Consider the following 27,856-nt stretch of genomic DNA (forward strand, 5'->3'; position numbering starts at 1 on the left):
GGAAGAAGGAGTGCAGCAGGTGCTCCAGGCAACAGGGCTAAGCAGACCCTACAAGAACCACTACATTTCTAGAAACATTTGCATAACATTGCACCTCATGATTGTTACTTTCTGCTGCCAACAGCAGTCACCACAGTACAGTCATAGGCAGTAAATCCCTTGGGAGCCTAGTCATCAAGGACTTGGGTTAGGGTTGAGACATCATCAGGCACATGGGAAAGTAGAGGCCTCAGCAGTTAGATCTCTTTCACACCCTGCACTGCCACCCAGTCAAACTCCAGAGAGATGACTCTGGGCCCTTCTGATTACCTCAGTCTCCTCTGTTAACATTAACTTATCTGTGCTGCCTATCACTGGCACAGAGAACTGCCCTAACCCTGTTATCTCTCTGCTTAAGGTGGATGTAGGCACGTAATGAATGAGCCTAACTAAATCAGCTCAGTTTCTTACCGAAGCGTTTCAGCAGACATGGGATTGAACACCAGAAGGCTGATTACAAAGCCTCCAGGGCAACACTAACTCAACTATGATAGCTAGAACATCGCTGGAATTAGAGCAGTATTTCATCTCTGAAAAGACTTGTTCATTGTTTTGTACAGTGATCTCATCTTAGGATCCATCATTCGCTTGTTCAGTTTTTCTTTTTACTGTCATATCTGGAGCTTAGGTCACAAGCTGTGATAGAAAGGGTAGCCTGACTTAGCGGAATTACACAGATGTATGAGTAAGAAACATGAGTTAAGTAGCTGTTACTGAGCCATATTTAAATTCATCACAGGGGCAAGGGAGCAAAAAAGACTCATCACCCTTCTGCAAAGCAGGCTCTCTTTTGCAGGTGCTTGGACTTCCCAGCAGATGGTACACAGTTGACCATCCTCAGGCATGAATTCAAGCAGCCTCTCCTTAACTCCCTTCCCAGCTAAGTTCTTCAAAAAACTTGTCAGTCAGACATAGAAGATCTGCACCAATTAAGACATTCAGGTAAGAACCAACAAAGAGGATTCTGTGGGTAAAGAGGAGAGTACAGAATGCGAAGGGTTACGAGTCATGCTGACAACAAAGGTGACATTTTGGCCCTCCAAAATCCCCTCCTGTGCCACCTCACCATTCAACCCTCAGGTACCAGAACACTCACATCCTCACTTGTGCCAAGATGGGATAACACTCACACTGCTTAATCTAATGAAACACCCCAACAGTACCTCAATAAGATACTAACTTACATCCCAAGTTATGTCTGGATCCCAGAGTGTTTTGTTTCTGAAAGTCAATCTGAAAACAGGTTATCAAGAGCTCTACACTGGATGCCTCATTTCTAACACATACGCAGATTTTGCAATGATACTTCACTCACACTAAGCCATGCTGAGTTATGTATTAAGTTGTACATTTGTACTCATGACTACTACCTACACTACTGAACAGAAACCAAGGCACGTTGGCTTGAAAGATTATGAGCAGAAAATGACATTATGTCAGAAATGACACTCAAACCTAACAACAGATATAATGCCCTGTTTCAGATCCCAATCTTGCCTCTGGACATGTTTTAAAACAAGATCTTGAGCATCAAACAATTCTGTGACATGATATACACAAGGTAACTGAATATTGAACTTTTAATTAAATTTCTAGATATGTAGGGATCCCTTCAATAAAAGTGTTCTACAACACCCCTACCAATCAGATAATTACATGTACTATGTATATATCTGTATGCATAGTATATGGATATAGTTTGTATACATACCTGCATTGTAACAGACACACAGATGTGGTGTGTAATCTTCTAGCAAAACTTAGTGACAGCAGTAGCACTTACTATGCTCACATCTCTAAGATATAATCAGATAAATGATATTAAGATGTGTAATTCCTGGAGATGCACTACAAAGGAAGCAGGTCATATACTTCCCTGAACTAGTAGCCCATTGTATTATTGGATCTACCCTTAGGCAACCACTTCAAGAAATAAAACAAAAGCAGTATGGCTTACAGGACTTGCACTAACTGGCTGCTCTAGAAGAAAGCTAGGCAAAATGCTTAATTCCTGTTCTTCCAGTTTCTTGAGTAGCTTCACCTTGAAGAAACATTTTTTTCCCCTTAGCCATATAATATGGGAATTTTAACTTGTACAAATAAAATGGGCATTGTAAAAAAAAACCCTACCCAAAACACTCCAGAGTAATCAAGGCAATAGTTTAGAGTGGTACTCCATTTAATGTGCAATTTTTAATGGATTTGAGTCACCATTTGTCAAATACTAATTGCTGACTTCTTAAAGCCTTTGAAAAATACTTGTGCCTGAATCGTAATGTGAAAAAGAATGAAGAAACAAATGAGAGTACTGGTAAATAATTCAGTTATGCCAAGAACCAAAGTATCTCACAAACTGATACTCTGATTATAAGCCTGAGTGAGCATTTTACAAAGCTTTGATTCACTGCTGCTATTATCAGTAGCAACCATTCTCGCCCAAATACAGCAGCAATTGAGATGCCAAACTGCAGTGGACAAACCAAAACAAATCCCCGCCACCTCAGCATATGCAAAACTAGCTGATGTACCAGGAAGGAAGAGCTCTGCTTTCTTCCTTCACCTGTATGTTACTACCACTACAGAGCACTAGCTTGTAACTACACGGCCAAAAAGGTGTTTTTTAGTTATTCTGCTCCCCCCCCCCCCCCCTTACAAAAAGTAATACAGAACTGTAGATAAAGGCAGACAGAAAGGAAAACACATACCATGCAAAGAACAAACAACCTATGGGAGAAATTCCTTTCCAGTATCTAAAGGAGGGCAATAGGAAAGAAGGTGACCAACTCTTTAGCAGGGTCTATTCTGATAGGAGAAGGGACATAGTTGCAAATTAAATAAGGGAGATTTAGACTGGATATGAGGAATAAGTTTGGCTTTGTTCTTTACACTAAGGTTGGTGAGGCACTGGCTCAGGTTGCCCAGGAAAGTGGTGGATGCCCCATCCCTGGAGACATTCAGGGTCAGGCTGGATGGGGCTCTGAGCACCTGATGTAGCTGTAGGTATCCTTGTTCATTGCAGGGGAGGTGGACTAGGCAGCCTTTAAGGGCCCCTATCAACTCAATTCCATGGTGATTCTGTGAAAGCAGCAATGGAAACTCCCAGCAGACAGAGCCCCCAGAAATCTGGCCAACTCACTGGAAGACTTGGAAGCTCAGGAAGATAAAAAAATGCTTGCTGTACATCCAGAGAGCCCTAAGTCAGTGTCCATGTCACATCCAGAGCTCTATGCTCCAAATGCTCACATCCATGAATCCAAGAACTATCTCAGGCTGTTGAAGGGAAGAGCTGCATTAATATCCTGCTAACTTAGCTCATGCTGCCCATTGAAAGTGAAGATGAAACAAGCTTTTTGAAAGACGACAAAAGGAAGAGTTTATCAAGAGAATCAAACACCTAACACAGTAGCTGCTATTAAAGAAATGGTATTTCTCCTCAAGAACATTTCAGAGATAACAGAAAGGTAAGAGCAAGCAGATAACTGAAGCAGAACTAACAAAGATTTGGCAATATATTGAGTAGAAGATGCTACGTGACTGCCTTAAGTCACTTTTAAACAGTACTTGAGCTGTTTACTGCTAACTCTACAAGCAGCCTGCTTAGTTTTTTAATCAGAGGAGGCCACCCACATCTGACACAGTGAAAGTGCATATGTGCAAGAATCCCCTAAAAGCGGTGCAACTGTTTAAAACCATCTGACCTTTACCAAGCAAAAAACTCTCATTCCATGTTTATAAGGAGAAAAGTGAGCTAAAATACATAGTTTTACATTATTTTTAAGCCATGGGAGACACATAAGTAACAGTACTGGGATCAATAAACATGGAAATAAGTATAAAAAAATTAGAATTTCTTCTAAAACACATCAATATTCCAGCATTTGTTTTAGTTCCAGATTCACAGGGAAGTATCAATACCAAAGCACGTACGTACCACATGTGCACCTAACTGGCTTCAGTCTGGCCAGGGAGCCCAGAGATACCTTAAAGAAAAGCACAGTGCCAAAGAACCCAAGCTGATTGCTATAGGCAGGGCTGGACACCATAGGCATACAATTGCCACATTTATGTGACATGAAAATGTGCGTTTCACTTTTATTTCCCTTTTGGCAGGGGTAGAATGAAAACCAACAGCAACTACATTTCACTTTTTTTTTTTCCAAACCTACAATTTATTCATGGAAAAATACTTGCAGGCAATCTATTAGGTTTCAGAACAGAGAGAGCAGAGAAATAGCCTAGAGCAGCAAGAAAAGCAACAAACAAACCTACAGGAACCAGCAGAGAATGCTCAGCAGGTTTAAGTTAGTTTTAGAAACCATAGCTTGGACTTAAGCAATTTGATTTATGCTTTCAACTTGTTGCTGATATGGGGTTCTGATTCCCCATGGCTCAAAGTAAATCAGAGGCACTCGGGTGAGAATAAGCACCAACATAAGACAAGCACACTATTTTTATGTATGCTCTATTGAAAGCAACTTAACTCTTCTAGAGATACAAGCGTGCAAAATTAGCAATGCTTCTGAACAATTAATTGCAACACTGATATTCTCACACTTCTTACTTCAGTGCAGAACTCAAGTGAGACAAGGGAACTGAAGGGCAGTGGGATCAAAGCCCTTCCATCAGATGCAGGGATGCCTCTAGGACAAGGGCAATGGAGTGAATCACAGGAGAATTGAGCTCTGCTGTGGCTACTGTTTTATTTACAGAACATACGTAAAGGAAATCAGTCTTGCACTCTGAAAGAGGCACAAAACCAACTGCTAAGGACTACCTCCAGATTACCAGCCAAGACATCCCCTTTCCTGAAGCAAGGGTCCAGACTGCTACCATCAGGAAATAGGAAAGTTGCCTAAGGATTAAAAAAATCACGTTGCAAGATCATATTGAATACTTGAGGATGAATGACATGAACAGTACTTTTCATACAGTCTATTAAATTGCAGACAAAGCAAGGACCATAATGCAACTTCAGCAGAGAATGCTTTTCTTTCACAAAAACTCAGCTTCGTGTCCTCAATTTTCTGCTCTCAATCCAGTGATGGACAATGGTAATTCATCAACGGTTTGCCTATCACGGTGCTTGGATATATAACAACTTTAGAGCTCTGCATATTTAGATCCTGCCTCAGTTAATACCTACAACTGTTCCATGCCATTAACAGTGATTCTGACAAAGCACACTGCATCACCACCAAGTTGAGTCCAAGTGTTCTGTTGCACAACAAACCCAAGAAAGGTGCAGCTAGAACTGTTCCAGGAGGAGGAGACAGAGAGGCCAGATGGAAGTGGAGAGTCAAGAGTTTGTTTCCCACTTAATTGATGACCAGCAGCAAGAGCTAACAAGATGAAAAATACCAAAGATAACTTTTGCTTCAGAAATACTCAAACACTTCCCCCATAAATCAAACACTTACCCCCATAAATCTATCCCAAACAAAATGAGGCAATAGAAAACATTACATAGTAAGCACTGATTAAAATCCATCCACCATGTGACTGTGATCAAAGACTGCCTCACCTCTTTTATACAGAGGCTCTGAGCACCTGGATGCTATCATTTGCTCACCTGCTAGATTTGTTTGTTTTTTATAACCTGATGACAATTCCACGCATGCTAACAGCCACAAGCCCTCTGAGTGTGTAAAGCAACAACAGCAACAAACAACTTCTGCTCATGGAAATCCAGCATGCAATCCTTAGGCACCATCAGGTTCCCATCCATTTCTTTTTTCCTGCCTTGATAATAAAATACTGCAAAAACTGGAGATGCTGCTGCTTTGCATATACTTTGATTACTTTTTGGGTAGAGAAAGTTACAGCCTAATTATATCTCAAGTAACTAAGAAACAAAAACGCCCAATGCCCCCCAAAACTCACCAACCCCAAGTGGTTCAAAAGCTAGTAGGAAATCAACAATGAACTCAATGTGCATGCAGGGAAGTAAAGCAGTGTCACAGTGACTACATTCTTAATCTATTTTCAAAGTTTATTTTGCATAAGTGGTCAATATCATCCTTCAAAGCTGCTACCATACGAAAGGTTTTAAGAGGCCAAGAAAAACACTACTTGCCACTATTTCTTTTTGTGGTTCACTTGATTTGCTTATCTACCTCCATAACCTCACACTTCAGGTTTCCAAAAACTAATTGTAAAACCACACATGAACTGTGGAGAGGTAAGCTAGATGTAACAGCACATTAAGCAGCAATGGAATTTGGATTTCCATACTAATAATACTTCTGCTGTTATTTCACAACATTGAGTCTAAGCTCTTTTACCAAAAAGCAAAGCAGCTCAATTCATATCTGATGGAAGAAAGATAATAGCCTACAATTTATTACCTGCAAGTGACCAATTGGACAGTAAAGCTTTCAAAGTATAGCACGCCATAACCTCAAATTATCTGTCTGTATAGCACAGAGATGACAGATGAAAGATTGCCTCCATACATCCTATAGGTCATCACCAGGGCAGTTATTGTCCAGCTATACTGTCATGCCAGCTCTGGAAAAACAGATCACAGTGCTCAGTGCTACTCAACCCATCCGTCTCAAAAACAGCCACCCAGACCCATCAGAATCTTCTGTAGTTTTCTGAGTTCTATTTTTGTGTGTCATGCACTCAAAGTCATCTGGATGTTCACCAAGGGATTTAATGTTTAGGTCAACCATAAATTACATGAGCTGAGAAAAAAATGCCGTTTTAGATGCATGCTTAACACAGCACGCACTTGGAAACCACCAGAGAGTTAAACCTGCTCCAGACCTTGCCAGCTGCTCTCTGTGTTTCTGAAATAACCAGGGAAAGGAGCTCATAACAACCCATGTCCCAGCTCCCAGAATGTCAAACTTCCACACCTCAGCAACAGATGCTCAATGCAGCATCGGAGCTTTCCATACGAGCAAACTTTCATTTGTTCCCAGTCATCATCCCCAGTGACCCCCTGCAGTCCTGAGGTCAAAAAGAAAGAGGAAAAATATGCACTCAGCATCCCTGACAAAATAGTTCTACTTGATGCAGTGGAATTATCTGACAAACTGAAAACAAAAACAAGAACATGAAAAGCTGGAAATGTTTGGATACAGTCATAAATATACAACTCAATATAACCAAAACAGCGTTAGCATTAATAACTTTGGCAGGTAATTTAACTTGCAGAAACTGTTTCAAGCCCCAAAAAATCAATACCAAACTTAATAAGTTACTAAGCAATTGCAATTCAAGCTGCAATTTGGAAATGCACAACACCCTAAAAAATACAATGCATATCCTGGTCACCAAAGCAAGTCCTAACAGTTCCCCTATAAAAACAGGTGAAAATAAGTCCTTCAGCTTAAGACTAATCCCCAGGAAATTCCTTCCATGCAGTGTTATTTACCAGTATTGTATACAGGTAGGTGAATAGTCTGCATTTCTGCAGGCGTTCTTGTGCAACGAGATATATACTTCCCTTCCAGTACCGTGAAGGGATGTTCAATCAGTATCTTCCAAAACACTGAAACAGTTTCTGGAGCACGTTGTCCTGTTTGCAAAGTGTTTGCAAATGAAGATGATAGTCACAGGGAAAAAAGAATTACATAGGAATTCTCAAACAATTCCTAGAACTGTATGAAAGTTATGACACAGCAAACATGAGCATGCATGCAAATAAACCTTATCTTTGATCACGTCTCAGGACTGGTACACAGCAGACTTCCTTGCACAAGACGAAGTGAACAAAGTTTTGCATCAGTACAGCCAAAGAGGACTGTCAGCTTCCAAGTCCCCACCAGATGTTTGAAACAGCAGTGTCACAAAGGGAAGCCAAGCATTGGTCATCTCTAGCCCATCCCCCAACACAAAGCCAGTGGTAATTCTCTCCAATCCTCCAACTCGTCCTCCTCCAACTGAGAAACTCAGCAGCACAAAGTCCTGAAAACCACCTACCACCAGATTCACAGAAAACATCTCTATTGAGGCTACAATTTCTCATGGTCTCCCTGGCTGTCCAGACAGAGGTCAGCTCTACAGCATCCATGTGATACATCCATCCCAGAAAGCTGAAACTAGTGAAAACATCATTCATTATTCAGCCTTCTGGAATGGAGCTGACCAGTTCACTCACCAGGCTGACACACAGTTCATGTAAGGGGACTTTGTCATTCTGTCTTCCCTATTCTTCTCTTTCCTAGGAAGCATCATTAATTATCACTCTGTAAATTTCACTTCATCTGACCTCTCTTTAGAAGGGAGAGTGCAGTAAATCCTCCTGAAGTACCAGGGAAAAACCAAGCTGTTATTCCAGCACCAGCCTTCAGAAAGCACTGCACAGGGAAAGATCACAAGAAACTCCGTCAACAGCTCCCTTACAAGAAGTAACCCTTGCAATCCCAGTTCAGGACTTGACCAAGCACATGCAATCTGAATTGGATTTCATCAATCTCACCTCTGGAATGCCAAATGACAGCAGAAGGGGTACAAAACGTCCTACAGAATCCACAGACCTCAATGACACTGTACCAGTGAGACAGCTCTCCTGCACTCTGGGAAACCAAACACAGATTTGACCTGCCTGTAGTCTCGCTGCACTGAAAACAAACAAAAGAGTTAATGTCAACAGAAGACAGATGTGCTGTCCTTTCCCATCAGCTATCCATATCCTGTGCCCAGAAACCGCTGAAAGCCAGCCTGGTGAACCTCTTGCTCAGCAAGGGTGCAAAACTGTTTGTCCTTCCATGAGCAGCTGCTGCTTCAGGAAGTTTTAAAGAAGTATGTTTGGAATAGGAATAACATGGAATACAGAAACTAAGAAAAGTGATTGAGAACTGAAATCCTCAGGTACTGTTCATAATTACCTTCCTACCCCCGCTGCTCTTTTAGTTAGGGCTGACCATGCCACCCTTATGTACATTAATCAGCCCTCTCACAGCACGTATTCAGAAAAGAAATGTTATCAACTTAAAGTTCATCTAGCCTAAACTTCCCCTGGCCTGGCTGTGACACAGCTCAGAGGCCAGATCCCACCCATACAGTGCTAACTGCTTCAGTTTGTATCCCCTCATATCAATTCAGCCAAGACAGCACTACCACCTGTACTGCACTGCAGTCTCTATTGGGCAGACCTTGCTACCAGTCCTGTGCTTTGCTATGGGACATGGTTCTTGTGATGGTTTTCCTTCTTTGGTTAAGCTCTCAGCTGTAACATCCTGTTAAGGCAGACTAGTTCATTATATCAGTGGAAGTAATAATCTGAAGACCCCACAGAAACCCTCTGAGGAGCACAATTAGTGAGCCAGCAACTGTATGCAGAGCTGTTGGTTGAGCTTTGCATTCAATACACTGAACTTTATGCAAGAAACTTAAAACACTTGAAAGTGGTTAACTGAAGGCATTCAAAACCAACCAGCTGCTGTGATCAGATTCCAAGTGTTAGAAGCTTAAGGCTGGCAATCACCATAAAACCTGTTTTTCCCAACAGGAAAGCCTCCGGAGAAAAGATGCCAGAACGGACCACTTAGCTGAGATCAGTTAAAAAATAAAGGCCATTAAGACCCCAAAGTTTTTAAAAGAACTTCAAGCTTAAATGATGGATCTTCTCCTTACAATAAAAGGAAAATGCTGTAACTGTTCCTGTATTTTATTTCTGAGACCTTTTACTCCCTTCTCTTGGTAATGTATCATTAGCGTGCACTTTGGTTAAGGGTTTACAGTCCCAACCCATAAGCACAGCAGCCTAAGTCCAAACAGGCAAAACATGAAACACGCTCCCTGGCTGGAAAAACGTGTCCAAAATCCCAATCTCAGCATCCAGTTGGACCATTTTTAAAGATGTCACAAATACTGTAACAAATGAAATGTGGTCCTAATCCTTATTTAGGAACAAAGGAATGAGATAATTATAACCTTGATAACAATGACAGAGAGGAAAGTCAAAGGCTAACAGGACAACTCACTTCAGTCAACTCCAGGAACTTCTCTACCCATCATAAGCCTTAAGAATCACCAAAAGACCAACAAAGCACACCTATCGTCAGATTTAGTAGTAGCGTAAGCTACCGTAAGGTCTTTGCTTACTAGGGAATTTCATTATTCTAAATTTCATTTCAACCATTTCTCCCAGCTGCTTTAACAGCCCATTTGAAGCAAGACAAAACAAACAGACCAGATCAGCAGAAATCACTGAGAAATACCCACTACTCAGCTGGCACCTCACCTGACAGTCACCCAAGGCAGCATAGGACCAATGTTTCTGCAGGAACCAAGGTGAAGGAGTGGGTCTTTCTCCCAGGTAGGGGGTTTTAAAGACTGGAGCCTTAGGTAACAGAAAGCTGTACCTATGTGGTACCTCTTCTCTTCAGCTGCCTGATAAAAGAGCATCTCTTCAGTGCTTACAATGATTGTGCTTACATTGTGCATACATGACAGTGCTTACACTGATAGGCAATTCAAAGGGAATAGCAGGAGTTTTCTGAATTAAAGTTCAGGGACAGGAGACCTCAGCTGGTTTTCTGACTCCTACCTTTGCTTATTCCAGGTTTGAGAGGACTCATGCTGCTGCTGGGGAAAAAAACCAAAACCCTTAGACCTAACACATCAGAACATACCAAAGTTCACATTTAAGGAAGGTCCAGTATTCCCAGCTCTGAAGAAAACCATTCCACTTCACTGATGCAGGCACATAAACATGAAGTGCAGCTCCTGCAGACAGTCATGTTTTCACTCTGCAAAAAGCAGCAAGGATTCTTGACAGCCACAATTCTCCTGGAGGCTTTAGGGATACACAGGACAGCTGCAAGAGCTGTGATCCAATTTCTATCTTACTTGACGCGACGCTGAATATTTAATGCTGACTTTCTCAGCACTGATCTACATCAGACCCCTTGAAACAGTGCAATGCTCTCTGCAACGTGCAGCATGAACAACTTCTGCACGAGGCTGGGCCTTCATCCACTGCATATTTTCTCCTGCCACCTGCAACTCTCCAAGTATTAGGTAGCTCCTGGCAGAATAAGGTAGCTGCAACAAACCAAACCCCAGTAAATACACACAGCTGCTTGCTTGAAATCCCTTCTCCCTCACCTTACACCCATGCCAAACACTATTCATGCCATCACTCTTATCAGAAAGTCAACTTCCTTGCAACCATGCTTTCAGTTTATACTTCTCAGTCACCACTTAAGTTAATCATAATCAGAGATTTAATTTTGCTAAACAGTTTAATTCCCCCTCCTTTCAAAACAGAATCGTGTACTGGAATATTCATCTCTATACAAAATCTCTTCCAAAACCATTCCATAGGATTTTCCTTGGAAATCAAGGTGACTTGGTTGTGTATACACATTGGACTGCTTATAGCGAGGCTTATGACATTTTTTTCTGCTGTTTTCATTAAAAAAGTTGGTCAGTTTCCCAAGGCAGCCTCCTACTGACTTGTCAAAACCTTGCAATTTAGGAGAGCTTCTGACATCACACACTATTTTGCAGCTGGATACTAAAAACGTCCCCAGATACTGAACTTTAACATAATAATTTAACCGTAAAGGCAACACGCTTAGAATAACATTTTGAAGTTATAAAATGAACTCAGAGAAGCAGAAAATTATGTGCCAGTGCTGCCAGAGCACCCTTAATTGAACCTCACCGTAGCCTGTTACTGTAGCACATTATATTAATTACAGGTTTTCTGCCAAAGTAGAACCCACAGCAGGAGGCATTCCTACAAGGGAAGGAGAACCCCACACAACTTTGTGACGGCAAAGGCTGGCTTTCGTTGCACTCAGAAACAGCTCCAACCCTCAGACACTGAATCTCACAAATGGTTTGGTGTCTGACAAAAAGTATGGTAATTTAATTGCTTTCACTTGTTTATTACATTAAATGATCAGACCAATTAAAGGCACACTCAAAACCAAAGCACCTCTAACACCAGCATGCATTGCAAATTAAGTACAAGACCAAACAAAGCTTATTTTGCCACTTGGCATTCAAGCCCAGTGACAGACCAAGCAAAGCAACCTGCAGACCAGCATTAGATAAAATTTTAATTGAATTAGGGGAATTTGCAAATAAATCCATCAGCCCTGCAGAGGCCTTTGCGTATTCGGTTGCATTCTTACTGCAGGTGCAAATAAAGACTTACATGAGCAGTTCACTCTTAAGCCTCCTTCAGTATTCCATCACACTCAGCTTGTTCACTGTCAGCCAGATTGCCAGAACTTACTACAATGTCCCAAGCATTAGCTTTCTTTCCAGAAAGCACAGTATGTGAACTCCCCACTCCCTTCCCCATGGTTCCTGAGCTGCAAGCCAAGCTGTGTGCGTCTTGATACGTTTGTTTACACTGGGATGCATGAAGGGTAGACCTTACGCTGTTGCAAAGGATGAAGGAAGATGGGGACTCGTGGAAACTGATGGATTTCTACTACCTCTGTTGCTATCAGAAGTAGATTTTCAGTATTATTACGTCCTAAAAAGATACCAGATTTTCACGAACAGAAAAGGTGTTTTACATACTTCTCGCCCACTTCTCCATTGAGTACATCATTTGGTTCCTCAAGTTTAGGGCACATGGCTTTACAGGTGAAAGAATACAATAAATAGTCTGTAACAAGTAACACAAAGCATGTCTGAAGTAGTTTGGCCTTCCCTCCTGTAAAGTACACTATTTTATACATCTGTTATATAAAAGAAAAAGGTGTGATATTAAAGGGTGTCAGCTTTCTCCTGAGGCAACCTATGGAGTTTAGCTGAGGCTGCAATTTGAAAATTATGTCCATATAACTCTAATATTAAACCCAGTGTCACACCTGCCCATATGTGCATTTTAACAGCACTGCCAATGTATAAAGATACTGAAAGCACACAAGTTGAAAACCAACAACCAAAAAAAATGCATCACGAGTCAGTCTGTAGGACATCACAGCCATGTTCAGTAGGCTTCTTCGTCATGTGGGGTGCATAAAAAGTCCATTATTTTATCATTCTTAGACAGGAGATACCATAAAGCTAGAATTCCTTCACGTATTTTATGGGGTAGAGCAGGGAATTTGTTATTTAGTTTCTGCAAAAAGAGAAGTAAAACGAGCAGGCTCACCACAATGGCTTCAGCCACATTTTGGGTATGCCCAGGGATGGACATTCCACAAGCTCTCTGGGCCACCTGCTGCAGTGCCTGGCCATTTCTTTGGCCATTGCTTTTAGCCCTTTTGTTGATATAGGACATGAGAGCAATCTAGCTCTCGTTTTCACTCCCAGTGAATCAGTAACACTGATCTTACTCAGAAGGGTTTTCAGAGAAGTTTAGCTGTCCACACTGCTGCTCTGTATTATAGAGAAATGCAAAACCTTTCCACCCAGAGGACAAACGCTTCTTTGAAAAAATAACAGTGAACATATTCCAATAGTCTAAGGGACACTCACATGCAGCAAGCACAATGTTACCATACCACTTAAAAACGAGTAAAACCAATGGATAAACTACAGAGAGAAGCAAGGATAACATAAGCAGCACTGTATTTTTCAACCAATGGCAAGAATACAAAATACCCCTGGAGTCCTCCCACACACTGGGAGGAAGCTGCCTGCAGGTACATTAGGACATACTCCCACACACTGAATATTTTAACTAGATGGGGTAAGCTACAGAAAACACTGTGTAGTACTTATACATGGTCTGCAAGATAGAACTGAATACTACAGAAGGACTAGACATAAAAACCCCATTATATTACGTAATACAAGTGTTTTCCTGCAGATATCATGGCTAAGTTCAGTAGCTATCCAGGTAAGAAAGCTGAACCATGATGACTTTAGCAGCTTCTGACAGACTACTCATATCAAAAGAACACAGAAGTTTATTTATTTTTACCCAAAGATAATTAATAAGCCCTAATTGACTTTTTTTTTTTTTGCTCATTTTCAGATCTGAGAGAACATTGCTCCCTGGGTCATACTACCCAAGATTTGTCACTATTCATTTCATTTGGCATCTGCAATAAAAAAATCCCATCATACTTATTTTCACAAAACTGGATTATCAATGGAATATTTGCTTAAATACAGAGCAAATACAGCACACAATTTATTTGCTTTAAAAACTTACCTGTTTGTCTGAACTTTTACCTTACACCTGACACGGAGTCAAAGAACACTTCCAAAAGTCTCAGAGCTGTAACAAGACAGCAAACACTCAGGAAACAGATTGAAAGACCATCATGTAACAAAGAAGGAAGAACTGAGGAGAATTAGCTCTACGTGACTAATACTGGAACAGTATTTTCTATTGTTAGTGATGAAACCAGAACCCATGTCACTGTGTGATGCTTTATAGGACATTTCTGCCTTGAGCTCAGAACAGTCTGACTGATTAGACTGAATGAATAACTAGACAGAACCTTGGGTCAGGTATGAATACAAGGCATTGGCACAGGCTGCCCAGGGAGGTGATGCAATCACCATCCCCAGAGGTGTTCAAGAACCATGGAAATGTGGCACTGAAGGACATGGTTAGTTGGTACAGTGGGGGCAGATTGGGGTTGGACTGGATGATCTTAGAGGTCCTTTCCAACCTTAATGATTCCATGATTCTAACTCCCAACAGAACCATAGCTGGAATCTTCAGCATGTAGGCAAAGGTGAGAACTGCATGCACAAGACAAATGCATATCCGTAACACCTGTTTCCAGTGTTAAGACAGTGCTCAGAAAGTTGCTATACTAGAGAGCCAGTACTCACATGTGAGCAGATTTTTACCCCACTCAAACCATTCAATTTATACCTGAGAGTCATTGCAGTCACACAATATGGAATGCTCTGAGCAAGTCAGAGTCTGAGTGCCTCAGACAAGTGACAACATCTGCATTTCATCTGCCAGTGTCCCACGAAACAGAAACAATTACCACGTTGTTGATGAACTGATCTCACAACTTGATCTTTAGGTGCATAAGATCAGTTTAAGCTGCTCATACACTGTTGTAACAGAACTTTATCTTCTAAGGGTCTCATTCATCGTGCAGGACGGGCCCATGCTGAGGGACTGGGCCCTGCTCTGCTGCAGTGTGATGGCTGATAAGGGTTGCTGCCACGCACATCCTGAATGCCTGCTTTCCCTTTGCTACTGGGGGACAGAAGTACCACTGTTCTCACTTACCACATCCAGGCCCAGCCCCACCACACTTGCAGCAGCTTGCTGTCCAGACATCACCCCACAGGCGCTTCCCAAGGAACTCTTCCTTTTTTGTGGTCTGTGCTCAGCTGTCCCCAGTTTCCACGTTACTTCTCCTCAGACTTTAATCTGCCTTTGGCCAAGCAGAAACAATGGTGGGAAAATACAATACAGCTAAAGGCTGCATCCGCCACTGAACATTCAGGGAAAGCCTGGTCGGGTGGCATTTGGAGTCACCTCAGCTAACACTGCCATGAGACATGGTTTCCTCACACACAGGAAACCTTGTGTATTTAGCTACCTTTTCCCCCCTTTATTTCAAAGTGGCAGAGCCAGAAGTACTGCCAGCATACGCTCAAGTCCAACCTTGCTCACGGCAAAAGACAAAGAACTTCTGTCAGGATTAGAAGGCACTTATTGCTCTTGCACAACGACAAATGCTTTGTAAAGTTACACAAAAGGGAAAGCTCTTTTTGGCACTGGCAATAGACAGATTTCTCTCTCTCTAAATTAATATTGCTTTTCTAAAGCAATTTTCATGTTAAGTATGCATCAAAGAAAATCCCTTTATTATCCAAAAAAAGAGGTGCCAATAAAAGTACAAACATTTTCTGTTCTGCATTTTATTATAACATCATTCTCCCCTTTTCTGGTGCAATCTTCACTGATGTTAAATAACCTGATCTCATGTTGTCACCAACTTGTGTTCCTTGTTATTCACTCCACTCTCAGTCTACATATTACAGCAGATCACAAACATCACCTTTCACCAGAGGTGATTGAAATAAAAATGCATCTCCCAATAGGAAAGATAAAAATAACAGTTAAAAAACAAGATGTGGATTTTACAGCAATCATTCTCTGGCTTTAACAAAAAACAGCATTAAGTTGTATGACTTCTTTCACCATCTCACCTCTATGCTTTAAGCCAAGTGCAGCCAGAACTAGAGATACTAAAGAGAGGCAATGATTTGGTTTTACAGTAGCACAAGGCCAGTAGGAAATTCAACTCCACCATTTCAAGTACAAAGCTCATTAGGGGAAGAGCAAAGCTCCAAATACATACGGGTGGACATTCTAGCATTACATATTCTACACACAATGCTAAGATGGTCCACAGAGTCAAAAACCTGCACAAGAACCTCATAATCTCCACTACATTAACAAAAAAAACCACCAGTCTTCACACTTGCATAAGACTTCTCAAGTGTTGATTGCAACAGCCAAGCACTTCAAAGCAAGCTGTTTTATAACACCCTGCTAACACATGCAGCTTTTAAAAACACATTTTAAAAGCTTGTTTGCATTTGTGGGTGTCTCTAAAGCAGGGGTAACATTTTTCTTCACAAAGAAGAAATGTAAGGGGGTAAGGTGCGAGTTGATCCACACTTGAGGCACTTGCCACTGATGCACTTGGATGTCATGGATGAGGAGTAGCATAAGAACTTTCAGAAGTATTTAATAACTGCTAATCATCAGCTGGACCAACTGTTTCTGCCACACCTCCAACCAGATAGTTCTTACTGCCCTTACTGACAACAGAAGTCCTAGCCCTTCTGCTAACACAGATTCTGACACAAGCTCTGCAACCCCATAAACTCCTGATCCTGAGCAGAAATGCATTAAGCAGTCAAACTCAGGAACTGCTGAAACAATACTTGTGCTCCCTTCTAACCTCGCTCTCCCTGAAAACAGCACTGAAAGTGGTACTAAAGGTGGTACATTGGGCTGCCTGAAGCTCCAGACAAGCAGAGGACATGCCAGTGTGCTGCTGCATGCTTGTTTCCAAACAATGGCAAGTTGAACAGATGGCACCGTAGTTCAAAAGCACAGTCTCAAAGCCATCTGCTGTTGCTGGACATGTGTTTCCATTCACACACACAAATACATGCCTACAGCACACAAATTAATGCAACACACCACAGACATATCAAACATCTTAAGGGCAGAGAAAGGAACTAGTAGGAGTGGAAGTAGGGTGCCCTTCAGAGTCAACAAGGAAGCAATATTACAAAACTTAACCATCATCAACTACAGATTCAGTCATAACTCACCACAATGCTGCCTTAGCAAAGCATGAAATCAGAATGACGAGCCTCTGTGCAGAATACAAATCAAGTAATCACAGCTCAGCCTTGGCCAGGGGAACTTGCACCGCATTCTCTCCCAGTCCCAAAGACACTGTGGCCCAACTCAGATTTCTAGGATAGTTCAATGAGATTAGGAGGAAGTGTTTCCACACAGAAGGTGGTGATGCACTGGAACAGGTTGCCCAGGGAGGTTGTGGGTGCCCCATCCCTGGAGGCATTCAAGGCCAGGCTGGATGTGGCTCTGGGCAGCCTGGTCTGGTGGTTGGCGACCCTGCACATAGCAGGGGGGATGAAACTCGATGATCATTGTGGTCCTTTTCAACCCAGGCCATTCATGTGATTGTGCGATTCTGTGAGATAAGAATTGATTCTTTTAAACAAGGAAAAAGAAACTAGAGGAAAGCTCAGTAATAAAACTACTACATGCTGCTCATGAAGATGAAATCTGCTATGTTCCCAGAAAGTAGAATAGTTACTTTCAGCCAAACCATAATAAAGTATTAGTAATTCCACCTAATACACAAACAAGCATAATGAGAACTAAGCTATATTGCTGTCCTTAGCAGAAGTTGAATATTAAAAGTAGTACAGAAAACAAAGTCCCATTAAGCAATAAAGAAATAGAAACAGTAAAAGCAACTATTCAACAAGTAGAAATATTTAGTCATTTTTCCAGACAACAGTTAAGTCTTAGCCAATGTGTAAAGTAATGAAAAGAAATAAAAGTTAAATGCTTGCCATGATTGAAACCATGAATACTATACTTAGCAGCAAGAGGCGAGCTATGTCAAGAAAGTGATGAACTCATCTCTTATGGCACTGCATTTTTCCATCCAAGCATGTGTTACTCAGGCACACTGCATCAGACAAGATCCCAGCACGACAACACAACAGTGTCCTCGTTTATCCTGGCTGGGAAAACACATGCCTTCTCAACTCATCACACGTGAGTCATCTGCTGCTAATCAAAGATCTGATTCTTTGCACCTCCAGGACTCCAGCATTGTCACTTCCAGAGAACAGAAGCCTAGCTGTGACTTAAACAGGAATAATTATCTTAAGGTCAGTCAGCATTCTCATGCAATTATGGGCCCTGTGGCCATTGCCTCACAACTTCCCAGCCCCAAAAGAGCCACAGCCAAAAAATGGCACAATCCTACACAGTGGGAGATGGCTCCAACTTTGTGTGGTTTCTGGAAACATCAGCAAGCTCCACTCTGGTGGTCAGTCATTGGCAACAAGGAGGCTTGTGAGGGCACAGGAGATGCTTTGCCCTGCCAGCAGCATTGATGGCGATGCATACTACTATCACCAGAAGGTGACTACAGCCACCTCCTGCAGGCTCTGGAGCATTGATTTCAGGCATATTGGCCTCTGAGCACATACCACAAAACCAGTCCTCCTTCCAACAAGAAAGTACATGACTTCAAGATTGGGACTGGCCACTGCATGTCACAATTCTCTAAACTCCCACTAAAGCAAACAAGTTTCTGATGACTGTGAAACTGGAGAAACCTCTCCAAAAGTTAACAAGAGGCAACAGAAGCAGAGAGACTTGCCTTTTCATGTCCTTTAGGAAGAAAAAGAAAAAGCTTAAATTAACAGATCTGAGCTTAGCACTGGCACAGGTGCGGTCAAGTGGCATTTCTGTACAGTTTCCAGAATTCACACATCCTGGGGAATTTGGCAGACCTCCTGCTAAAACAACAAGCCTTGCTTTCCAGTTGCTTGTCACCCACGAGAGGGGTGAGAGCCCACTACATCCTCACACCACTCAGGAACAAGCTGAGACTGGGAGAAACCTGGCCACAGCGAGTTTACCGAGGAAGCAGATAAAAGAAAGTTATGATCTGCAGACCATAAACCATAGGAGGCACCTCACAAGCACGCCTCATCCCAGGCTTGCTCCAAACTTCACTGTGATCAGTAAGCCCTTGAAGTGGATCCCAGCCAATTCATACAGGGGGGAAAAAAAATAAATCCCTTCAAAGGGAAGAATAGCCAGACAAGACAAAAAGGTGGAGGCTGCAGCTAAGTGAGTGCAGTCAGAGGTAACACATGAAAGGCTGCACTCAAGATCCAAGTCCACTGAAGCATCTCAAAGTGCCGCTGCTCCTTATACTGTACAAGCTAGCATTTTTTTTTTCTTGTTTTTATTATTTCTCAGCTGAGGGCAGGTGTTCCCTGAACAGATCTCCAATTTCATAACTGCTCCACTCATTTGGATAATAAACATCAATTCCAAAAAGAAACAATGTGAAACTTACAATTCACTTTGGCAGCATAACACAGTAATTGCTCACGCTCACTGCAAGTGAACCTCACCTCCTTCAAAGAAAAGGGGGTATTTTCCTCAAGAAAGATTCTTAACAGCAGAAAACAGGATTACTGTTAGCTTTTGCTTTGCACAGGCCAGAAATCTTAACACTAACCTGACTGTAGACCTGCTTAATTGCAGACAGCAAGCTTCCGAGGACTTGTGTTCTAAGGAATGTGACAACAGCAGTTGTCAGAGTGCCAAGAGACTTCATACTTCTCCTGCTTATTTGTACTAGTTATGCCATGCTCACCCCCACAGTTTGAGAGCATTAGGAGAACCTGGACGGTTACCATCTCCTGAGCCCCATCCCATGCGCAATTATGCCAACTCTGACATACATAAGGCATTACCAAGAACATATGCATGTCTCCTTATGACACTCCTGCTGCTGCATAAGCATGCCAGCTTCAAAGTTAGTGAACTCCTTTAGGATCAGTGAAGCCCTTGAAGTGCGTTCCAGCCAATACTGCAGAGAAAAGTGTCGCACCTAACAGAAAGGCTTACATAAAATATTAACAGTTGGTCAGCCAACTTCCTATTACGCCTTACAGTGGACATCTGACAAAGTAACAGCAGCAGTTAAACCAACTTTCACTAAGTTGTTTCAGTTCTATCCTATACTGAATGATTCACAAAGATTAATGTTCATCAGAATAAGATACAACCCCTGAGGGAAAAATCACTGGGCAAACACCCTTAGGTGTCAACATTTTTGCCTTCCCAACCCATCTAAGAAATGACTTAAATCAACAAAACAATAGAAACTTGTTGTAGCAGGAACATGAACTGTGCGACCGTTACCTTCCTGAATACATTCCTTTTGTCATCTGTTCCCTTTACAAATACCTGGAATTGCCAAAATCGTCTGACCCACCTTCCCCTGGCAGTGAGCAAGGTACAAGCCCTTCCCTAAGATGACCCTTTGTCCTCCTTCGCTGACCGTGGTTCAGCTGAGATTTCAGCATGGAATTGGTTGTATTTGAGGAAGAATCCACACTAGTCCTTGGGGACCCCTCAGTACCTGAGCACCTCTAGCACTTATTGCATCCACCCCTGCATACCATCCCCAGTACTTGAGCTGCACTCACTGCTTTCTGCCATAAATTCAAACAGTCCCACCTCTAACTTCTAGCTCTTGCCTACCCTACATCTCCTGGGCAGAGGCAAGCATTTGCTGAAGTGGTACATCTGACCTTAGAACTCACCTCTCCTTCATGTCTCGCTTTTCCTTAGCCACCACAAATTTCTCCCTATTGAGTTAAATGCAAAGCTGCACAAACGCTCAGATCAAGAGGTCCTTCTTGACTAGGGAGCTGCAGTGCTGCCACATGTGGGAAAAGGAAATGTAAGCATTTACCTGTCCAGTCAGGAGGCAACACTGTGGTCTTTCTTGGGAAGATTCCTATCAGGTGGGAAAAAAAGTGGTTCTACAGGAAAGCCTATTACAGCTTCACCTGTGGAGATACTACATTTTCATCCTCCACACTCCAGAAACCAGCAGCTTTCACCAAGTAGCATTGCAGACTCAGGGTCTGTAGATTTACAGGCACTTATCACTGTGTCTTATCCTCCATCCTCCAACTGCGTGTCTGACATGTTACGACACCAACAAATTCAAGGCATACAGAAATACATTTGGTAGCCCTGCCTAACAACTGCCGCATTCCTCAAAAGCTTAAGAGATCTTTTTGCTTTTTTAAAATGGAAAAAAAACCTTAAAAGACCTGAAAGCAGACAGCTTTCTCCAGGCCTACGATTCAGGTTAGGTATTTGTCTCAGTGACTGCCTGAGACATCTGAAGAGCAAACAGAAAGCACAGGGCATTTAAAGGTGAGAGTACTTTGACACCGAACAGATAAAGCAGCAGTAAACCAAGCCCTAGCTCAGTCTGAACAAATAGATGCCTGAGATAGCTCAGCCTCAGATACATTTTTTCTGTCAGTGCTACTAAGCATTCTTCTGAGCTCTCAGTATGTATAGGTTCCCTCCTAGTTCTAGCACAGAACAGTTCAAGTTCACTCTCTGTGCCTCAGGTCCCCTCTCACATGAAGCATCCAACACACAGTAAGGGACAGGGGATTCAAAGAGTACTAACTGTTGACAATCAGCAGGAGGATTAACATTTGTTCTCCACAGTCATCAGCTAGTTTCTGACCTATCACAAACACTGACCCATGGTCAGACTAGGAAACCAAGCCTGAGCTGAGGCTTTTCCTATATTACTGAGTAATTTTCACGGTTCGGGACTTAAACAGCTAAGTCCTGTGACTGAAAATGCACTTACAGCTGTCTGCATCCTGGCCAGCTGAAGTCACCAAAGTCTCTCACTAGGACTGTACACCAGTAGTAACTGGCTGGCAGCCAGGTGCCTCCCGGGATGGAAGCTGACAGATGAAACAGGGAATGACACCGACTGCCAACAGCCATTGACCTCTACCACCAAGCCCAGGGGGCTGATGCGACAACTCCAACAGCAAGAAAAGGAAGGTGGCCGATGAGTCCATTCTGCAATGCAATAAGTAGAATGCAAAATCTTGACAGATTGTTACCCTATTCTGTGTGGAAAAAATGAGAAATCAAGATATTTTAAGGGCGCAATGCAGCCATTCAAAAACATGCAGCCTGAATGTCAGCAAGTGCCAGCATTCAAGCTTCTCCAGCTCTGCAATATTATTGACACCCTAGATGACTATCAGTTATTGCACAGTTGTCAGCAATTGCTGTCACATGCCAGTGACAGATCAAAGTGCTAATCCTTTGTTAACTGACGTCTTCTGCATTAAGCCTGCTTGAATGAAGTGAAGTTTAAAGGTATGCGAGGATGAAATCTTACCAACAAAGATGAAATCTGACAAATTTAACCATTTTGCTGCTCTTGAACAGTTTTTCCCAGAGAGCACATTTCTCTGTGTGATTTCTACATTCATTCAAACGTTACTTCTAACTATCTGGCCACTACTGAAAAGCAATGGGGCTGAAATTCACCAAGTATCCTAGCTTGCTCCTTGATCATGGAAGAAATTTACCCTGCTGTAGCCTGTAGTTTCTCCTGCTAAGCATCAAGTTCGCACCTTGGTCATTTCCAGCAGATAAAGACTCCACATTCCTTTTCTCTGAGTGCTTTTTAACTTCACAAAACATCCAGCAGGTTGTGCACTTCTGGGTGATGGGTTGGAATAGAACTCATCCCTGTGCAATTATAACCCAAATAAGTTTTCATTGTCTGATGCAGCCTTAAATGAAGAGTAAGCTCTTGGACTCAGAAATAGCTTTACAAATGAAAACACAAGTAGAAAAGCTTAAGTAACAATACGCCAATAACGCAGATGAGTACATTTTTGACATGAGTTAATTTACATAATGAGGAGTATGAGCAGCCTGATCTAGGGCAGGAACAAATCCCACATGTCAGGGTTTTGGAATGAGATCTTCAATGTCCCTTTCGATTCACACCACGCTGTGATTCTGTAAATGAAAGAGGCGCAATCTAAACTGTTTCTGGAATACAGAGCTTTCCATTTTGACACATGCTTGGAATTACTAAGAGAAGACATCACTGCAGAAAGGACAGAAGTTGAGAACAAAAGCACCTCTAGTGTAGCCACAGGGATTGTGACCTGCCTTTCCAAGTTTTATCTCAAGTCTCTCAACTCCACATCTGAAGAAACAGTATGAGAACTCCATGGCACTATTTGCTGTTTCTCACTTCCTTAAAAAAAGGCAGCAATGATACAGCAACCTTCCAGCTCTTCACAGAAATGGAAATTGATTGCATCACCTGACTGCTCTGGTGGGAGCAGATGTATCATTCTGATAGGAAATCCATGAATTCACACCTGCATACTCAAACATTTAAAGCTCCTAGAAATAACCTTGTGCTGCACAAGAGAAGAAAAAAGCCCAGATATTTGTTGGGGTGTCTTGACTGCTGAAGAAAAAGTGATCAGCATCTCCTGGACTCACTGCAAATACGTACATAAAAGCAAAGGGCATCTATAGTTACAAAACTATAGCTTGCAGTCAAGTCTGCATTAGAACTGCAGATGTTACAAACTGGTGCATTTTTGTTTTAGTATAGAATATACCAAGTCAATATCAGTACACAGAGAATCACTGCTAAAGAAGTTGCTCTTAGCTACATGAGACCAAATCACAATGGTATTGCAGATGTCGCAGTCAAGAAGAACAAACCAGTCGAAGTCTACAGAAGAACAGACTGTCAGCCACGGCCTCACTATGGCATCAAATACTTTACATTTATTTTAGCTAAGAGCTTCTTTCTACCACATTTTATGAATTGACTGCAGAATACATGTTTTATTAGGTCTCCACTGCAGATCTATTTTTGTAAGCATTTTTAATTCAGTACATGAGCATAACAAAGGTTCAAGTTTAGCTCCTTGTGCATCAATTTTAAGAAAAACCGTATTTATTCTCAATTTTATGTTTTCTTGAAATTTCATGAAAGTCTTGTTTTTAATAGAAAAATCTACTTCCTTTCTAAGGAAGTTTGCTACTGATATGAGAAGTGCTGTGGTGCTATTCTAGAATCTGTTCCAGAAAACCAAACTACTTCGTTTGGCTCAGATCAGCAGAAAAGAGCTTTGAATTAAAACTACACTGGAATCCTTCCTCATGAAAAGCTCTTGATTAATGGCTGCCCTGCATATGAGTTAAAAAAGCCAACATCCCCACAACATAAAACATTTATAGGGACAGTCCAATGCGGTTATATGTATGATGCAGCACTTGGCACGTGGGATGCAATCTGTGCCTGTGGAATGCCTACTGATCCTGGACTTACCAGCCTTGGCCTTGCCCTCTTTCCTAAGGTCTGCCTTCTCACCACAACTGGGCACAGCTTCTACTGCAAACCCCCTTACCACTTGCAACACCTTCCAGGAGCATGACCAAGTTAAGGATCCTTTCTTGAAAGACCTAGAAGCAATTGCTGCCACTTCTCTTCATTTAAGCCACAGAAGCCATGTTACGTGGCTGTTACCCAACACACCAAGGAATCAGATGACACAGGTATCTGTATAGGCTCTCTAAGTAATGCAGCTTCTCAATACTCTATTTTGCCAAGTTGTTACGCTATCAAATGAAGTGTAATGGAACTATCAGTAGCACACAACCCACCTGTCTGTGAGGGGGTAAAAGAAATAGCCACACATGCAACAGCTTCACAAGACAGCTATGCCACATAATGCACTATAGATATTAAAAACAGGATTACTCTTTTCATGCAGCTAAACACAGATAGTCCAAATTCCTTTTTTTTTTTTTTCCCCTCCAGGGTTACACTCAAGTTTCAGACACAGCTTGATCCTCAGCTGTTCGCTGCAACCACTTAGGACACATTCAGATTTATGAGTGTTAAATATTCGAGTTTCTGAGACAATGACCACCAAACAGAATTTTGACAGCTACGTTTGTATACATCCATTTGAAATCCACATCCTGCTGAGAAGATGAAATATTTCCATCTCCTGTAATTCATGGATGTCTTGATTTCACATCTAAAAGAAGCCAATCACCCATGTTACACCTATCAGGAGGACACAAAGCATCTGCTTTTTTGTTTAGTGTACAAGGATGAAACCACTGCTTGCACTTACTGAGTAACTCTCTGATATCCAGTCTCAAGCAAAGAACAAAGCCACATAGCGTGCCATGGAATATCTGACCCTGCTGGGACCAAAAGAAAAAGCTGACTTAAAAGCTTAACAAGTGTAAAATCTCAGTTAAACAATGCTATTTGCTGTAAAAACTTCACGCTACTTTTTAATTTATACAATTAGCCCAGGAAAAACTAGTGGGCACAGTCACGCGAAACAAAAAAGGAAATGCAAGTTACACCACTGAAGCATTCATGACTTACAAAGCTAATTGCTTCTTCACAAGTTGGAAAGTCTCTCTGTAGAAAGAGCCACTTCTTCCTGTCCAACTGTTTTTCTTTGACACTACCCACAAGCTTGCCTCAGATACTTGTTCACTGTGAGAAAATAAGTTCATGATGTAAACAGACACTTATATACTCACTCAGAATTACTTAAGGAGGATAAATGCCGGGAGAGAAATAGACTGCCTTGGAACAAATGGCAATTGTCAGACCACAATCAGGGTAGTATTACACAGACAACTGCAGCTGATTTTTAGAAGGCAAATGCAGTTCTATTTCACTACTTCAATCACCCACAACCATCTCTTTATACTTCAGCTTTCCGTGCATTTCCTTGCCATTGCCTTCACATGACAAGACCACCACTTAAATTAGATGTCCTCGTGCTATTTCCTCTTTTTCTTTTTTTGAGAAGTGCAACCATCCATTCTATATCTGGCTATAATTTGCCTAAACAGCAGTTACCCACAGAGTTCTATCAAGCAAACATCCACAATCACAGCAATACACTTTTGCTAAAGTACCTTGATGCTGAGATACTCAGCACAGCATCGTTTCTTGGTGGTGGAAAGCTGCTGCTTCCCAACTCGCGGGGTTTTTTTCCCCTAACAGAATTTATTTTTTGTTAGTATAAAAGGCAACACACTCCTATAGTTCTGTGTATATATATTTGATGCTATCAGTAGGCACTAAAAAACATAACTTGACAGATCTAACAGACAAAGTACACCATCCACAATGTGCGACATCCAGTAGCTGCCCTGCAACATGCAGACTCCCTGGAGGACATTCACAAGTTAGACTGGCTTATGTAAGTGTACAAAGTCACAAAGTTTAACCATCTAAAAAAAACATCCAGCATAGCTCTAGCTCTGGGAAATAATTCAGCTTGAGACACTACCTGGCTTCCAGCATACATAAAGTAATTCATCAGGTCCTCCTCAGCTTTGCCACTGCATGCTAACTGCATGACAAGGGAGAAAAGCAGGGTCTTTCTTTCAGGCTGATCAGAGGATGCTCTACTAAGTTTCTTGGTAGGGTCAGTCCATACACACAGTGCTTACCACTGGGCAACACAGTGCTGGAGAAGCAAGAGCTCCTTTCCACTTTGTTCATTCTGAAGTTTCTTGAGAGCAGAGAAATTTAATCATAAGAAGGAAAACGTGTGGAGTAGGGCCAAACTTTTTCCTCAACTTGACTTAAAAAGCCACATTTATCAGCATCTTTGAGGTGGGTGCTGTTCTACCCCTTACTGCAAACAACCAGCAAGTACAGTCTGGGGCCAAGCCCATGCCCAAGCATGTGAATTGGAAACTATTCCAAGTGATTCAGCTGCACAACTCCTACTCCAGATGCTCCATCAGCACTTCCCACATCAATAAAGTCACCATGTTACATAGGTTGCCCCAAAAGTAGTGCTTCCCATTTGTTTTCATGGAAACTACAACAGATGCAAAGAGCACGTTAACACTATTTGATAGAACTCCTCAGCTACAAAACATGATTTTTCAGTCACCACCATTAGCTACGCACTTTCCACTAGTGATGAACAAAAACTTGCACGCTGTCAAGTTATGAGGAAGACAAAACTTGGCAAATGAGCTGAACACAGGTAAAACCACATTACATCCTTATGGTTATCTAAACCACATACCCCAACGTGTCCCAGGGCCATGGTACTCCAGGTATTCCTAGCACCTGCTCAAAGCACAGTGCAATTTCTTCCCACACAGATAGGTTTTACTCACTTTCACAGGGGATGCCGAGTGCTGTAATCTCTTCCATGATACAGCCAGAAGAAAGAAGTGACAGGCTCTTACTATTGCTATTACTATGTACTTACAGCTTTACTGGGCCATTAAAATTGATAGGGAAAAGAAACTGGAAGCAGGCAGGTCTCTGCTGTCCTTGACTCAAAAAAAAGGAAGCACCCCAGCTTTGCAGCTATGATCACAGAAACCAAACAGCTGTGCCCATCCTGCCTTCCTTGTGTAACTGAAAAGCACAGGGTGAAAGCGAAGTTCTTAACACATTTGGACAGCTTCTCTCAAACTTACATTCCAAATCATTACTTGACTGCACCTGAACTTTCCCTCCTGATTACTAAGAAAGGGACAAGAAGGTTGAAAGGCAAATCACATGAGGAGATGAGAAACGAGTCATAGCTTCGATAGATACAACTTTCACTTTCGTCAGAAACAGAGACAGGCCATAGACTTACTCACTTTAGGGGGAAAGAACACGTAGTGTTCATTCATTTCACACACTGAGGAATTACAGTAATCTACGCTTATGATTTGACCCTTCCAGACAAAACTGTACTGCTACTGGCTTTCCACTTAGATAATTTTTCAGACATA

At 41.9% G+C, this 27,856-nt stretch overlaps 1 protein-coding gene across 1 annotated transcript in view; it reads right to left on the minus strand.

Annotated features, from left to right (window-relative positions):
• ARHGAP24 (Rho GTPase activating protein 24) overlaps positions 1 to 25,812 on the minus strand; it is a 193,980-nt gene extending 168,168 nt beyond the window's left edge. The window contains exon 1 of the mRNA XM_046941322.1: positions 25,637 to 25,812. The gene's annotated coding sequence lies outside the window, so the exon portion shown is untranslated. The remainder of the gene's footprint in view (positions 1 to 25,636) is intronic.
• Positions 25,813 to 27,856: the final 2,044 nt, after the last annotated feature.

This window comes from Gallus gallus, chromosome 4 (assembly GCF_016699485.2).
Source record: "Gallus gallus isolate bGalGal1 chromosome 4, bGalGal1.mat.broiler.GRCg7b, whole genome shotgun sequence".
Taxonomy (NCBI): domain Eukaryota; kingdom Metazoa; phylum Chordata; class Aves; order Galliformes; family Phasianidae; genus Gallus; species Gallus gallus.